The following is a 9,734-nucleotide window of genomic DNA, read 5'->3' on the forward strand; positions in this document are numbered from 1 at the left end:
CATCATCATGTTTTCAAATAAAGATCTAAAGGATCAGTCTCTCCAATTATACAGCCTTCCTCCCATTTCTACCCCACCCTTCAGTTTGATCCTCAGATTTTCCTTCATCGAACTCCTGTTGCCATGGCTGCAAATCTTCATCGACAACAAGGCTGAACTGGTCAAAAGGAAAAAAATAATGTTCTAGAGGTGATTCCCCATGAGTTGGCCTCCTTTCTTTTTGAATGATCTCCTGGTGCTCACTGGAGTACCACCATGTCTTTTCTTGGCAACATTAGAGAGGTCATCCCTCCTTGATGTTTCTCAAGGAGCCAACTTTGGTTGCTTCCAAGAAAGCTAAGCAGGAGCCGATCAAATTAGAGCAGGAGATCCCAGAGCAATATTGCTCATATTTTGGACATGTGATGCGACACCCGGAAAAATAGGACACACTTCACTTAATCCTCAAGGGCAGGGGTCTCCAACCTTGGCAACTTTAAGCCTGGTGGACTGCAACTTCCAGAATTCTGGGAGTTGAAGTCCACCAGGCTTAAAGTTGCCAAGGTTGGAGAACCCTGCTCTAGGGAAAGATTGAAGGCACACGAGGTCCAGGCAGAAGAAGAACATCATGGCTTCAAAATCTCAGGGACTGGTTTGGACAAAACTCAGCAGCACTTTTTCATGTGGCTGTCGATAAAAGTAGGATCGCCAACACGATCGACAACATCCGATGACGGATAAGGCACAAGAAGAAATAAGTCAAGGACGAAACACTTCCCTATTGCTCCAAGAAAATTGAATGGAGTTGTTCTTTTTTATTCCTACATAATAGCTGCCTTACATTGAAAGCTAGGGATTTAGGGCTGGGTATCTCTTGTGTCTCCTCAAAAGCCAAACACAGCTGGGCCTGGTTTCTACTTAGGTGAGAAACTACCAGAAAATTCCACAGATGTAGCTGTTACACAGATACCCCCAAAGATAACTATTCAACTGATTTCTAGCTTTGCTGGCTGAGGAATTCTGGGACTTGAAGTCCACAAGTCTTGAAGTGGCCAAGGTTGGCGACCTCTGGTCTAGAGTTTGTATGGTATGGGGTTTTTTATTTTGCATTTTATCAGTAGATTTTTGTTTCCTACACTGTTTTGGTATCGTGAACAGCCCAGACAGCTTCAACTATCAAGCAGTTTTGGAATTTTAATCAATTAAGACATAAATCCATAATAAATAAAGGAAACTAGGCTGGGAAGTCAAGATCGCATCCAGAAGAAAACCAAGGCAAACCGCTTCCATCTTCTTAGCAAGGAGATGGTTGGCCATCCAACTCAGTAAGAGTCAAGGTTGACTTGAAGAAGGAGTGTCTCCTTCAGATTCTTGAACAATTTCTCTTTCAAACTCCATGCCATTGTGAGTACAAACATTCCACTATCAAGTGTCATTGTTGACACAACAGTCTTTCCAAACAAATTATAGCTCATGTCAGTATTTCTGATACTATCGCGGTAGACGCTCCATATTTTAACAACAAGGATCCCTTCTGGGATTGCTTCATAGTCTTGCTGAAAGTCTTCAAGCTTTGTTCCTAGAATCAACTAGAAATAAAGTAAGCTGGAGGGAGGCAGGTGGAAGCCAAATACACCTTCAAACACACAGCATTTTTAAAACTATAGTCTTATTAATGTCTCTTTCGGCATTCTGGTGGGATACCTATTGCTTTTTCACTGATGGAAGTAGACATTTCAGATTTGAAAAAGAGTCGCACTGCAAAATTGAATGCAAAATTTTGGCGCTGTGCTTCCTCAAACCAACATCTGCATTCCCTCTCTCCCCTTCAATCGGCGTTTTTCAAACTTGACATCTTTAAGACTTTAAGTCCCAGAATTCTGGACAATGATTGAGAGCCACACATCTTAAAATTGTCAAGTTTGAAAAACTCTGCCTTCAACGATTAAAATTGCATTGCAGTAAACTGAATGTCCAGCAGATGGCAAAGAAAACAGCAAAAGGAAATGAAGTTGGTCCAGATGCTTCAAAAAATTCCCAGCAGATTTTCCTATGGTAAATTAGGTGCCCTCACAAATTGCTTCATAAACCAACAGACACACACTGACACAACACCTATTTCCCCCTCCCCCTTCGTCATGCCCTCTTCTTCCAGCTCATGAATCTTTGTATCAACCAGTTGATTTTCTGGTCTTCTGGTGTCCTTCTCTGGTTGACTTTGACTTCTGGAATGAACTTTGACACTGGAATGGAAGTTAGTCCATAGACAGAGATCCCGACAACATCTCGGGGTTGAAGTATTGTGCTTTCTTGTCCTGACCTATTTTAGAAAACACATGTGGAATATGAGTCATACTGCTCTGTTTTTGTTGTTGTGTCTGCGCCCCCCGAGCCGGGCCCCCTGCCAGAAGGTGACTTGGAAAGTGAGGGGGAAAAGCCGTCAGGACTTATCCCGGGAGCACCGGCTTCCCTGGCTCAGCCACAGGAGCCAGAGGCAGGCCAAGTGGAGGAGATAAAAAGGCCTCCGTCCCCTGACTCTTTCTCTCCCCCCAAGCCACGCCTCCAGACCCAGCTGATGGCAATCAGGCCTGGCTGGACCCTAGGTTTCATAGGCAGGAGAGGCGGGAACAACAGAAGCAGGGGTGGGGCAGGCCTAGGAAGTGCTGAGTCATGGAGCCACACCCCACAGGATATAAAAGCAGCAAGGGCTGCTATACCTCTTCGTGGCAAGCAAATCAACTGTTTAACTAGAGCTGAAGTACTGTTTGTTCCTGATTGACTCATCGGCATCAAGAAACAGAGACACTTGGCATATGCTCGCTAGTTTGCTGCCAGAGCTGATAGTTGCCGGCTAATTAAGTCATCGCTCGGACTGAGGCGAGGGAGACAGAACAGTTGTAGGTAACTGGGAGCATCTTCTCAGCATTTCCATCTTGCGAGGTCCTTGATACTCTCTGAGCTTGGTTGTTTTCTTGCAGACGTTTTGTTACCCAACTAGGTAATGTCATCAATGCTGATGTTGTTAGTAGTTTGGTAATGAAACGTGGGGAAGAAAACATTCAAGCTCAGAGAGCATCAAGGCCCCCACGGTTCAACCCTGAATTACAAACATTCTCTTCTGTCGGCACAACCATCTGGTTTATGGCACAGGCCATGAAACTTGCAAACTTTAAAAAGCGTTCAGCTGGGCAAAACTGAAAACCCGTGTGCTCTGCCGTTGGAAGAAGTTTTAAAACTCCACATTCAGGTTCATCTTTGCTAAAGGCAAGCACTGCTATAATTCACAGAAGAACTGCTGCTAGGGGAGGGCAACAGATAAAACTTGGCAACAATAAATCAATAATACGACTAGGATGTGGAATAAAAGTCCTACAATTACGTACATTAGGGAATTTGACAAATGCGTACAGCCTTGGGATTTCCTGGTGCATCCATCTTTCTTTTCTCCCCCCCCCCTCCCCCTCTCAAAATTACCCAGTTCTAATTTAATGAAGCAGATGAATCTTCGGATTCAGGTCCTCCAGATCAGATGGCGTAGAGAAGGAAAATTTGCACAAAAGAATTCTAATTCAGATGCAGATGGGAGTGCTTTTAACCTGAATTGTTCGGGCCCCAAAATCCTGTTGGAAATAAAAGAGAATTGATGAGGGAAACACGATTGCTTCTCCTTCTGGGGAATTCTTCCATTTCTTTTCTTTTTTTTCCTAATCATTAATTAAGACGATTATTGTCAGTGGGTTGGGCAACTCTCTGACAGGATCTACAAAGCAGGTTCTAAATATGCTCATCAATTAGAAGCAGAGCCATCATCGGGAAGGGATAATGAGTGAATTTATTTCTCCTTCGGAATAATGTTGCCGTTATCTCTCCTTTAAAGACTCCATTTGGCCCACGGGATCGTTCCTCTTCCTCCTCCTCCTCCTCCTTCCCCCCCACCCACTCTTTACTGAGCTTCAGCATGGCATCAGCTGGCACAAGGCTGGCATCGAGTCCTTGACCTGTAAAGGTTTGAGTCCTTGACATTGAGTAAAGAAGGATCCTGAAAACCAGCGGTCACCAACTGGTGGTCTGTGGGCTACTGGGGGTCCGCGAGAAAATTTTGGTGGTCCGCAGAAAAATTATTTGCATTTTTTATGTTGCACTAAATCAGGGGTCCTCAAATTATGGCCCCTTGGCTGCATATGTTCAATGAACGTTTGTGTTGCTGCAGAGTGTTTCCCCCTTCGGGGTCTTTTTGTGCGGGTCGGAAGGGGGCAGAAATTCCAACTTGGGGTCTCCTGGTGTGGGGCTTTGGGCGAAGGCTGGAGGGAAGCACAGCTGGTGGCAAAGAGCCGGAGGGCCTTGTTCCAGTGGGACTGCCTCATGGCCTGGAACTGGCTGACCATCTCAACCCGCTGAGCCTCCAGGCACTGGTACCTGGCCTTGCACTTCCTCAGGTCTTCCCTCTGCTTGGAAATCCTAGTCCTCAATGAGGTGCTTCTGCTGTGCCTCCTTCTCAGCCAGATCCAATTTGAACTGAGCTGTTTTGCCAACTCTTTCTCGTGGTGGCTGCTTAGCTCCAACAACTGCTTCTTGTTGGGGCCCCAAGGAGCCCAGGCAGGTAGGCAAGAGTAGCTGGGAGGGGAGGGCTGAGTAGAGGCCGACGAGGCGCCCCTCAACGCGAGTGACATCAAGTTGGCCACGCTCACCCAGTCAAATGACCACATAGCCCCGCCCACCCAACCGGTCATTAGGCAGATCATATTAGTGGTCCGCAGGATTTAAAATTATGAATTTAGTGGCCCCTGAGGTCCGAAAGGTTGGGGACCCCCTGCTGTAAAGGTTCAGAGGAACCTAACATCTGAACTTGATATGGGTACATGTCAGAAGGAAACACATACATCCAATCCACCCAATTATATTCAACATTTCTAGGGGGGATACGGCAGTAGTCTCACAACTGGATCCCCAATTCAAGTACCCAAATGATTGCCTCAGGCGCTGCTTCATGCAGATTTCCTAGGGAATCAGAGAACGCACATTGGGGCAATTTTGCACAATATGTTTAATAGTCGTCTGCAGTCACGGCATAAGCCTAAGATTGAAAATCAGGCTTGTCAGATGCCACATCTTTTCTATCCTGCTCTACAGGAGCGGAGAGTTGGTTTCTGACAGAAAGCCACTTGAAGAGACTAGAAGCATCTGAAATTGGATTTACAGGCAGCCGTTACGCATAAGCTGGGTTGACAAAATCAGAAATGAGGAAGCGATAAGCCGCCTGGGAAAGCCAAGGGAAATCATCAATGCCGTTAAAAAGCGAAAAAGTTAGAATATTTCGGACATGGGATGCGACACCCAGAAAAATACGGCATCCTTCACTTAATCATCCAGGGAAAGATTGAAGGCAAACGAGGTCCAGGCAGAAGAAGAACCTTGTGGCTTCAAAATCCAAGGGATCGGTTTGGACAAAACTCAGCAGCACTTCTTCATGCGGCTGTTGATAAAAGTAGGATCGCCAATGTCCGATGATGGATATGGCACAAGGAGATGTTTAATAGTTTGTATTTCAGCACCACAATAGCAACCGGGGGACTCTCTCTCCATCTCCACTGATGCAGGGCACAGTCTCACATCTAATTCTGTTCGGTTTCATCCAGACAGAGCGAGGCAGGTTAAAGCCAGGTGGTTTGGCAGAAGGATCATTAATGGCCAGGCCACAATGGAGGCCAAACAAAAGTGAGGGTTTGTGGGGCATTCAGGGGAGTGTTCAAAAAACTCAATACCACAGCTGAGACTGCCCAATTAAAATCCGTCTTCTTTTAGATGTGATGCGCATGTGAAGCATGGATAAAGAGATGAGGCTTCAACGGCAATGGTTCCAGGCACCAGTTGGATGCCTTTGACACCTGGACGCATCAAGGATCCAAAATGCCAGGGGAAAACAAAACTTCCTGCCATAAATCTTGGGCTTTCCTTGCCTCTACCTTGATTTCTGAATGTTACGGGTTCCTCTCATTAGTTCATCATACTTGGCCCAAATTTTTTTACTACCGGTTCTGTGGGTGTGGCTTGGTGGGCATGACAGGGGAAGGATACTGCAAAATCCCCATTCCCATCCCACTCTGGGGCCAGCCAGAGGTGGTATTTGCTGGTCCTCCGAACTGCTGAAAATTTCTGCTACTGGTTCTCCAGAACATGTCAGAACCTGCTGGATTTCACCCCTGGTCCAAACCCTGCCACCAGCTCCGTTTCCTAAAAGTCCCAGTCTGGACACCTCTCAACCAGATCTTCCTTTCCAATTTCCCTCCCCTCTTGCCTGGCTGCCTGCCTCGCCCTTCCCTCTTGCTCCAGGCGCTTCCTAATTCCATCGGGTGAGGCTGGAATGTCAGGACCCAACGAAACCGTCCAGAGAATTGGATGGGAATCACAGCTGCCTCCTCCCCCTGGTGCCAAAGGAAGTCTTGACTGCCCTCTTTCGCCAACCTGGTTCCACCTCCTCCCTGTTGAGTCTCCCAGCAATTAGGTGAGGGAGGCCTGGGCAAGACCTGAGAGCATCCAGCAGACCAGGTTTCTACTTCCCTATCAATTAAGGATCGCGCCCAGCCCTCAATCAGTCAATCAATAATTAGTTTAATGCGTTGTTTCTCAACCTGGGCCATTTGAAGATGTGTAGATTTTGACTCCCAGAATTTCTCCGGTGTTCATCAGCTAATGGAGGACTATGAAGGAGGAGAATGTCTCTGAGCAGATGAACTTGGTAGGAAGGGTGGCTTTCAAGCCCATTGAGAAAGTATTAAAGGTAAAAGTTCCCCTCGCACATATGCGCTAGTCGTTCCCGACTCTAGGGGGCAGTGCTCATCTCCATGTCAGGGTTCCAAAGCCGAAGAGCCAGCACTGTCCGAAGACGTCTCCGTGGTCATGTGGCTCGCATGACTCAACGCCAAAGGTGCACGGAACGCTGTTCCCTTCCCACCAAAGGCGGTCCCTATTTTTCTACTTGCATTTTGTACGTGCTTTCGAATTGCTAGGTTGGCAGAAGCTGGGACAAGTGATGGGAGGTCACCCTGTTACGCAGCGCTAGGGATTCGAACCACCGAACTGCCGGCCTTTCGATTGACAAGCTCAGCGTCTTAGCCACTAAGCCACCGCATCCCTGAGAAACTATTATGAGTAGTCAATTTCCTTCTCTGTCCAAATGGGCCTCCCTTCCTTTCTTTGGCCATAGGAGATATATTTCCAGAAGGTACATTCTGTGTTCAGGCCTCCCATCCAAATATCCCTAATATAGTGCCGTTACATCAGATGCAACTGCAAGCTGCGTTTAACACCAGTTCTGTCTAAAACTCAAGAAATTCATGTCGGATTGTGTTACTGATCGATTAGCCACTTGGACTCTACAAAGACATGACTTTCCTTTGATCTTATTCATCTAGCCACTCCCCACCCAGCTTTGCCTTTGCAGGATGAAATTATAATAGATATGGAAAATGCCAAGTTTAAGGCCCATTACCATCTTGTCAAGCACACCCTAGTCAAAATTGGGAATGAGTGGAAAATCCAGTTTTCTACTTCTACTTCCTCCCCTTCTACTGCTCTTATTTTGTCTAAAAGCTAACCAAAAAAGAACAAGGTTGGGGAGAAAAAAATCATCAGATTGTAGTTTGGAATCCTGGTGTAGAAGAAACTCCTATGTAAGTAAGAGGCCGCCACAAAGAATATGGAGGGTCAACCTATTCTCCAAAGTAGGGGTCTCCAACCTCGGTCCCTCTAAGACTTGTGGACTTCAACTCCCAGAGTCCCTCAGCCAGCAAAGCTTGGAGGTCTTCTAGTCCAGGGGTCTCCAACCTTGGTCCCTCTAAGACTTGTGGACTTCAACTCCCAGAGTCCCTCAGCCAGCAAAGCTTGGAGGTCTTCTAGTCCAGGGGTCTCCAACCTTGGTCCCTCTAAGACTTGTGGACTTCAACTCCCAGAGTCCTCAGCCAGCAAAGCTTGAGGTCTTCTAGTCAGGTCTCAACCTTGGTCCCTCTAAGACTTGTGGACTTAACTCCCAGAGTCCCTCAGCCAGCAAAGCTGGCTGAGGAACTCTGGGAGTTGAAGTCCACAAGTCTTAAAGGGACCAAGGTTGGAGACCCCTGCTCCAAAGCACCAAAAGACGGGACAAGAAGCAACCGATGGAAACTAATCAAGGAGAGAAGCAAGCTGGAATTAAGGAGAAACTTCCTAACAGTGAGAAGAATTAATCAGCAGAACAGCTTGCCACCAGAAGTTGTGACTGCTCCAACACTGGAAGTTTTTAAGAAGCAATTGGGCAACCATTTGTCTGAAAGTGTAGAGGGTCTCCCTCCTGCTTGAGCATGGGGTTGGATTAGAAGATCTCTAAGGTCCTTTGCTGGATGGAGTCACTGAAGCAGTCGGTGGGAGCTTCAATGGACTCAAGAGGATGGTAGAGGACAGGAAGGCCTGGAGGAATGTTGTCCGTGGGGTTGCGATGGGTCGCACACGACTTCGCAACTAACAACAACAACAAGGTACCTTTCCAACTCTGTTATTTTTTTATTCTGTTGTCCCAAAGGTGCTTTTTTCTAAAAGGCAACTGGACTTTCTGGTTTTTCTTGTTCTGTTCTGTGCAAATAGCTGGGAAGTTATCTTGTGGTAAGATGGGAAACCAATGAATTTTACAAATAGATAAATAAGTAGTTGTTCCCTGGACTAGCTAGCCAAGACACGGTCCAACAGAAGTCCCAAAGAAATGAAGGAAAGCAAACTTTTGCATGTCTACCACTTCTTCTGCGGCCTACAGCTTTCTTCTACCAGCAGGTTTCTTCTCCCAATTTGTTCCAAAAGTGGAACAAGCAGATTCCTGAAAACAATTTTCCTGGAGCAGGTGGGATCCCTAATTTACCTCCCCTTGGACCTCAAGACCTCCCCTCCATAAAGGTCCCAGGCTACCTGTTGTCTGAGCCTCCACTGAATAGCAACAGCAATAGACTTATATACCGCTTTACAGTGCTTTACAGCCCTCTCTAAGCAGTTTACAGAGTCGGCCTCTTGCCCCCCCAACCATTGGGGTCCTTGTTTTACCCACCTCGGAAGGACGGAAGGCTGAGTCAACCTTGAGCCTGGTGGGATTTGAACTGCCAAATTGCAGGCAGCCGGTAGTCAGCAGAAGTCGCCTGCAGTACTGCACTCTTACCACTGCGCCAGCAAGGCACAGTGAATCCCCTTCAATGGAGCAAAACAAACTCAGGCCCACGTAAGCCTTCAAATCCGAAACACAGGAAGCCAGAAAGTCAAATCCCTGCCTACTCAAGAGCAGGAATGTTGAAGGAGCAGGGTTTCCACCGGGAGTAGTCAAGGAGTCTTCTCCCACCTTTGCCTCACCTGAGATGCCGCAATCCACCTCCGGGCTCGGTTGCCATGGCACAGAGCAGAGACTCAGCGGTGTGTCATGAACCGGCCCTTGGCAGGTTGCAGAAACAGGGCTGGAGAGAGCAAAATATTAACGGCCCATCTCAAGGAACAGCCGGAAGGGGATTTCAATCTACGACTTCTGGGTGGAAGTCATGGCTACTCTACGATGAGCCTGGGAGAGGCTGCCTGCCCATCCAGCGGCCCACAGATCAAAAAGTCTGCCCTAATATTTAGGCTTTTATCTTTTTGCATCCTTCAATGCCAAACCTGGTTTTAAGGACGGGTTCCAACACGCAGATGATCGTTGGTTGTATGGCTGACACCCGGCATTTGTCCAGCCCACGCGTGAACTGGGGTGACGTCAT

At 47.2% G+C, this 9,734-nt stretch overlaps 1 long non-coding RNA gene across 1 annotated transcript; it reads right to left on the minus strand.

Moving 5' to 3' along the window:
* Positions 1-768: 768 nt before the first annotated feature.
* Positions 769-9,734, minus strand: LOC131204030 (uncharacterized). Its single transcript, XR_009156515.1, has 3 exons — positions 9,044-9,734; positions 3,454-3,599; positions 769-2,299 (listed from the first exon to the last, which is right to left on the minus strand). It is a non-coding gene; the product is annotated as an uncharacterized LOC131204030 (long non-coding RNA).

This window comes from Ahaetulla prasina, chromosome 9 (genome assembly GCF_028640845.1).
Source record: "Ahaetulla prasina isolate Xishuangbanna chromosome 9, ASM2864084v1, whole genome shotgun sequence".
NCBI classification, from domain to species: Eukaryota; Metazoa; Chordata; class Lepidosauria; order Squamata; family Colubridae; genus Ahaetulla; species Ahaetulla prasina.